The 7478-nt window shown below is 43.3% G+C and overlaps 1 long non-coding RNA gene across 1 annotated transcript; it reads left to right on the top strand.

Moving 5' to 3' along the window:
- The first annotated feature begins 639 nt into the window (after positions 1 to 639).
- LOC115461540 lies at positions 640 to 3933 on the top strand. Its single transcript, XR_003940725.1, has 3 exons — positions 640 to 765; positions 1827 to 1940; positions 3684 to 3933. It is a non-coding gene; the product is annotated as an uncharacterized LOC115461540 (long non-coding RNA).
- The last annotated feature ends 3545 nt before the right edge of the window (positions 3934 to 7478 follow it).

The raw sequence follows: 7478 nt of genomic DNA, 5'->3' as shown, positions 1-7478 counted from the left end.
AGAGGAAAAAACAGCAGGTCAAAAGTGCAGCCTAGTGACCCTAGGTCTGCATATAGCTTGAAACAAAATTCTGAAACAGATTGCTGGTGAAATCCACCAAAAACTCACTCCTATTGGCTGGCAGAAAAGAAGGCTGCCAGCCACCAGCTAGTACAGACACTGGTGTACTATTAGGAACAGCAAGAGGAAAAATACATACAACCATCTACCATATATTTTCCCTTACTGTTACACGAAGGTGAGGGGACACTCCATGAAACTAATAGATAGCATATCCTATATAATAAAACTCACCTCCAACGTTCTAATGCTTGGGACCGTGGCTCCCTCAGCAGGTGGTCTACTAGGCAGCATCGAACTCAATGACGTCAACAAACACAGCTGAACGCAGGAACTGGCTGCTGGCACGTGCAAAAAAAAAAGAAAAAAAAAAGGCACCAGACCCACAGTAACAAAAAAAAACAAAAAACCCAAAAGGGTGAAGAGAGAGCCTCCGGGCAACTCAGCAGGGGCCCTCGACCACACTGCAAGCTGCAGGAAGCTGAATCGCCCTCCAGTCCTGTACTAACCAAAAAAAAAAAAAAAAAAAGTGAACACACAGGCTCCGGGCACCTCAGCAAGCAGCAGGAAGCTGAACAGCCCTCTGGACCCGCACTAACAAAACAAAAGCAAAGGTGAAGACACAGCCTCCAGCGTATCAGCAGGGGTCGACTATAACGCAAGCTGCTTGAAGCCTAGCAGACGGACCAACTTTCCTAACAGCAGGTACACTTATGGGAGAGAAAGGGCAGGAAAAAAATAAAAAGAGCACAATCACGAGATTAAAAAAAAAAAAAGAAAAGGAACTGAAAAACCAGGGGGGGGGGGGAGGGGGAACTACCCTGCACCTCAGACAGAAGGAAGGGGTCATACACACACACACAACACACAGTCTTTCACTCTTTGTGTGACACACACTCTCAAACACACACACTCTCTGTCTGACACACACACATGTTCTCTCTCACATGCAGGGAGGGGGGGAGGAAAAGAGAGGGGCCTGGAACTTCAAGGGGAGACAGACAAAAACACATGGAGAGGGGGGAGAGAACAGAATGAGAGGGAAAGGGGAGAGGACAAATGTTACACATGGATGGATGGAGGGCATGGACAAAAGAGCACAATCGCAGGATTAAAACAAGGAAAAGTTACTGAAAATACAAACACATGGGGGGGAGGGGACGACCCTGCAACACGGACAGAAGGAAGGGGTCATGCACACACACAAATACACACAGAGACAGACACACTCTCACACACACACACACACACTCACACTCAGACTCACTGCTCGCCCCTGTGGTCCCAGAACTTCAAACACAAAAGGTGGGGGTAACTGCACATCTGACAGAATGAGGGGGTCATGCACACACGCAGACACATACTCTGGCACACTGTAGCTCTGTGTCACACACACACACACACACACACACACACACTCTTTTCCACTCTCTGTGTCTCACTGTGACACACACTCAAACACACACACTTTACTAACAACTCTACAGATACCAAAAAAAACCCCAAAAAACCATTGCTAGCGCCCGTTTCCTTACAAACAGAAACGGGCCTTTTTTACTAGTTTAAAACAAATCAAGGAAAGTATATATATATATATATATATATATATATATATATATATATATATATATATATATATATATAATTTATTTATTTTACTCAAATTGTGTCACTGAAATTTGTTACTGCAAGATGTACTCAAGTTCATAAAGTCCATAAACCATTATTTGCCAACAAACATGAGAAAAGTTTCTGCTTATCTCTAGGTGTGAGCAATAAAGTATGGATCTTCTCTCTGGGATCCTGTGGGGTACTTGTGCCCTGAATTAGCCAGTGCCAGAGACAGGATGCTGGGCTTGATGGACCTTTGGTGTGACTTGGTATGGCACATCTTATGTTCTTTAAAAAAAAAAACTTTTTATTATGAACAAGTATCGCAGAAACAGAGCCAACTCACAGTCAAATCGGACTATAAAATATTAAGAATTAACATACAATTCAAATGTTATAAAATGTAGTATCATCAAACATTTTCACAAAGCCCATTTCAATGCTCTACTTGCCTTTTAACTAATAGGAAGATAAGGAAAGAAAACAGAAGATCCCACCCCGCCCCCTCCTCCTTCCCAATTACCCCCCCAGCCCTCCCTGTGTCCAGAAATTACACAATAGTAGCAGAGGCGGTGATCGAAGGCATAGCAGGCAGTCACTCCAAACAACGCCTCAACAAGCCACTATACTCCAAGGAGGACCATCGGGTCAAAATTGAGCTCTTCCGGTCCTCCCAGTCTGCCATCTGACGCATATGGCCATACCATTGCTCTAAAGGTGGGCAAGTTGACTTGTCCAGTTCTGCAAAATTACCTTTTTGGCCAATAGTAACGCCAGTAGAACAAATTTACATGAATTACTGTTGAGGCCCTGATTCTGCAGCAGAGCCCCATAAGACTATTTATAACAGCCTGCTGAAACATCTTCCAGGACAGCAATGACTTTGGGCCAGTAATCCTTGAGCATCACACACTCCAGGAATTGATGAACTAGAGACCCCCGTCCCGTGCCACACCTATCACATGGCCAGCATCATACAATGATTTGTAAAAATCAACAAAGGCTTTCTGAATGTCCTCTCCTTTAGAAAGCAGATTCCCTGACCGGGCCCTAATGCGCGTGATGAGATTTTTAGCAGTTCTGCTCCAAATCATCGTGGCCAGCAGCTTTCCCGCCTTGTTTCCCCACCGATGTAGGTTATATTTATAAAGCTGAACATCCTGCAGGGCCCTTTGATTTAACACCTCATTAATTTGTCTCTTAAGCTTACAATAGTCATCTCTAGCACCCGGGAGGCCTCCCTGCAATGCGACAGCTTGTGCCTCCTGAAGCTATCCCAGTAACCTAAGGAGCTCCCGGCACATCTTATGTTCTCATGTTCCTAATGCAGGATAACCTAATGTCAGGTGGTAGGAGTGTCTTAGGACACTGCTTGGTATGTGAAATTCAATGACTATATTACTCTGTTCCTTTACAGATTTGATTCTTCTCCTTTTAATTAAGTTTGAATAACGCATAGGTACAGACCCCTTTGCAATGGTGTAAAACTAGAAAAGCCAGGATGAAAGCTCCTTCTCCCTTGAAAACTATCAGAGTGGGCAGCTGTATAGATTTCAGCTGCCCTCTAGACTCTCAAAAGAAAGATCTTAAGAGATACAGTCTTCTCTCTCCTTGAGAAAAAAGTTTTATAAATAAGAACTATTAGTCACACTTGAGAAATTATCACAGTTCCTCAGTCCATGGTCTTACCTTAGGACGTTACAAAAGAAAATTAACAAGGCTGAGGGCCACAGTGCACAAAGCTGCCCTTAACATGGCGCCATGCACCCATACGCCCATGCCCTGGCTGGGAGGAGGATAAGCTGGAAACAGGCAGGGAGCCCTGGTGGCCGGAAAAGAGTTTTCGCACCAAAGCAGGGCTCCCTGTTGGGAAGGGAAGAGGCATGGGCTTAAAAGCCTACAGCTTACCGGAAGAGCCCTCTCTGTCCCTGAGGTGTCAGATGAGAACAGCATACCCTCATGCCCAACCCTTGCTTCAACATCATGTTTCTTTTCTTCTATGCATGTCGCAGCTTGGATGGCGGGAATACCCGAGCCTGGATGATTGGAGTATCACTATTTTCATCAAGTTATGGCTTGGTGTAGCAGGATTTACTGCATCTGGATTGGACACACCTTGCTGCGCAGTGGAAGCGTCCTGGGTACAGCATATAGCACATTGGTCAGTCTTGCTTATGGCGGTGGACGGATACGTTATTCATAGATTTTAAGAGCTTGCAATCTGGCTTGTGTATCTTGGTTTTGGTTGTTTGTTTTAATAAAGCTGCGGTCAAGTTGTTCCATCTAATGATCATTTGTATGTGTCATTATTTATTAATTTGTGTGCAGAGTGCAAGGGGCTGAGGCAGGGTGTCACGGCTGCCTATGTTAATGAGAATGGAAAGTGCCATATTTGGGTTTCCCCTCTAGCATAAGAGAAAACAGTTAAAGATCCAATTGAAGTCTGCAGCTACTCTCCTGCACACAGCAGCCTCTGCTGCCTACATGCATCCCTTCTTCAGACACAGAACTGGTTGAAAGATAGGAAGCAGAGAGTAGGATTGCGTGGCCAGTATTCTCAGTGGAGGAGGGTAGTTAGTGGGGTCCCGCAGGGGTCTGTGCTGGGTCCGTTGCTTTTTAATGTATTTATAAATGACCTAGAGATGGGAATAACTAGTGAGGTAATTAAATTCGCCGATGACACAAAATTATTCAGGGTCGTCAAGTCGCAGGAGGAATGTGAACGATTACAGGAGGACCTTGCGAGACTGGGAGAATGGGCGTGCAAGTGGCAGATGAAGTTCAATGTTGACAAGTGCAAAGTGATGCATGTGGGTAAGAGGAACCCGAATTATAGCTACGTCTTGCAAGGTTCCGCGTTAGGAGTTACGGATCAAGAAAGGGATCTGGGTGTCGTCGTCGATGATACGCTGAAACCTTCTGCTCAGTGTGCTGCTGCGGCTAGGAAAGCGAATAGAATGTTGGGTGTTATTAGGAAGGGTATGGAGTCCAGGTGTGCGGATGTTATAATGCCGTTGTATCGCTCCATGGTGCGACCGCACCTGGAGTATTGTGTTCAGTACTGGTCTCCGTATCTCAAAAAAGATATAGTAGAATTGGAAAAGGTACAGCGAAGGGCGACGAAAATGATAGTGGGGATGGGACGACTTTCCTATGAAGAGAGGCTGAGAAGGCTAGGGCTTTTCAGCTTGGAGAAGAGACGGCTGAGGGGAGATATGATAGAAGTGTATAAAATAATGAGTGGAATGGATCGGGTGGATGTGAAGCGACTGTTCACGCTATCCAAAAATACTAGGACTAGAGGGCATGAGTTGAAGCTACAGTGTGGTAAATTTAAAACGAATCGGAGAAAATTTTTCTTCACCCAACGTGTAATTAGACTCTGGAATTCGTTGCCGGAGAACGTGGTACGGGCGGTTAGCTTGACGGAGTTTAAAAAGGGGTTAGATAGATTCCTAAAGGACAAGTCCATAGACCGCTATTAAATGGACTTGGAAAAATTCCGCATTTTTAGGTATAACTTGTCTGGAATGTTTTTACGTTTGGGGAGCGTGCCAGGTGCCCTTGACCTGGATTGGCCACTGTCGGTGACAGGATGCTGGGCTAGATGGACCTTTGGTCTTTCCCAGTATGGCACTACTTATGTACTTATGTACAATACAGAAGAGATCAATGTACTACGGTGTGATGGAATGTCTAAATAGGACTGCATGTATTAAAACATTTCTAACAAATAAACATTTTAATGTGCATAGTTTTTCTTTCTTACCAAAATCACATTTATTACACATAATTTATTGTATATGATGTTAAGTGCACAAATTCAAGTTAATGAGCTACTGTGAATAAAGAAAATTATACAAAGTAGCTCATTAGCTATGAACAAATAGATAAATTGTGCATGACAAATGCTTTATAAATGCAATTTTACAAAAAAAAATTTGACTGTACCTCAAGGATGCGTAGTTAAGATTTTGCGAAAAAATCCATAGAAAAAAAGCTATTACACAATCTAGATGAGGAAAAATAAAGATGTGAAAACATTTGAATATGCATTTCTGAGGGATTACCATACAATACCTGAAAATTTATACAAACAGATTTAAAGGCAATGTGTGCCTTAAGTGGAAGCCAGTGAAGTTTCTTAACATATTGAGACACTGTCATATTTTTTTGATGGAATACTCTGCCTCTTGCATTAACTATCATGTTGCAAATTACTAACATAGGCTTATCTATCTCATTGTCTTACAAAGTATATAATGGAATCAAATTCTTGCAATATGCTGCTTTATTATTGTATCACTTATGTATTTGTTGCCTTCTAAATATTTTAAGAAGTTGTTTACTGAAACTTCCTTCGTTCAATGGCGTTCAATTAAAATGCCATTTTGAGGCCTTGTTTTCATTCTGAGCATTCACTTTCTGGAACGCTCTGCCTACATCTATCAGATCTGAGTTGAATTACATACAATTACGTAAAAAACTGAAAACATTTTTGTTTGATAAATTTTAGGTTATAGTTTATTATTATATTGGGGTTTTTTGTATTCCTCATTTTGTCTGAGTTATCTTATTTTTGTAAACTGCCTTGAACCCTACCCTGGGACTAGTGGTCTATAAATTTTAGATTAGATTAATATAAAAAACTATTGTACAGTCGGTCAAAGTAGGCTCTTTAATGTTTACATCTATCATAAATAGTAATTACAGCAGTGCTTGTTCCATGTATCCACTCATCCTGACCCATAAGAGCCAAGTAAAAAATTATACTCCAGAAATCTTTAGAATGTAATGCAAATATTTGGATATCTTTTGAAAAGCTGCATCAGTAGTGTATCTCACCGGCATTTGTCAAACTAATTGACTTTGACATGTGCCATGCCCACTTCTGGGTTCTCAACCAAGTGAAGACATGCCCATGCCCTGCCCAAGACATGCCCACCCCCTTTGACATCACCCCACCCCCTTTGACTTGATGTAATATCAAAGCCCCACCCAAGCCCTACTCCTTTGGACTTGATGTAATATCATAGCACCACCCCTTTTGCTTAACCACAGCCATTATCTCACCTTATTTGCATAGCCCCATCCCAAACCCACGCCCTTTTCTATAACCTTGCCCCAAACCCCACCCCTTTTGGTGATGCCATGGAAAGTGACATCATAGCCACATCCCTTTTCCAAGATGGAGGCTACCACTGGACACATCACATCACTTCCTATTCTCCAAAGACAAGCAGGCCAATATTCTCACTGATGGGTGACGTCACGTCGGCCCGGAGGACTTTCCAGCAAAGTCCATGACAAAGTCTAAAATGTCCCCCGTCGCGCGGGCGGACGCAGTGCGCATGCGTGCGTCCACTTTCCCGCCCGCCGCGCGGGCACATTCCTCAGTTTTTTCTTCTCCGCGTCTGAGGTGACACGGAGCTCGACGAGTTCGTCTTCGTGTTCCTCCTGTGCCCGGAGGTGAAGAAAGAAAAAAGCGAAGTATCCTTTTTTTGTTATCTTAGATTGTGTTTCGTTTATAAGTTTCCTTTATTTTAGTCTGCGATTTTATTTAAATCGCTCGGTCGGGTATTTTTTCCCGTCTTTTTCTTTTCTTTTTCTGTGTCATTATTTTTCTAGACACAATCGCGTCTTTTGATTTGGCAGGGACAATTTTTCCCGAGATGTCAACGAAGACGCCCAGCGGCTTCAAGCCTTGTGCCCGCTGCCATCGGGCCATCTCTGGCACTGATACACACTCGTGGTGTATTCAGTGCCTTGGGCCGGACCACCGCTCGGAGAGTTGTAAATTGTGTCTC

The sequence above is a fragment of the Microcaecilia unicolor genome, chromosome 2, assembly GCF_901765095.1.
Source record: "Microcaecilia unicolor chromosome 2, aMicUni1.1, whole genome shotgun sequence".
Classification (NCBI taxonomy): domain Eukaryota; kingdom Metazoa; phylum Chordata; class Amphibia; order Gymnophiona; family Siphonopidae; genus Microcaecilia; species Microcaecilia unicolor.
This window is presented reverse-complemented; position numbering and strand designations above follow the sequence as displayed.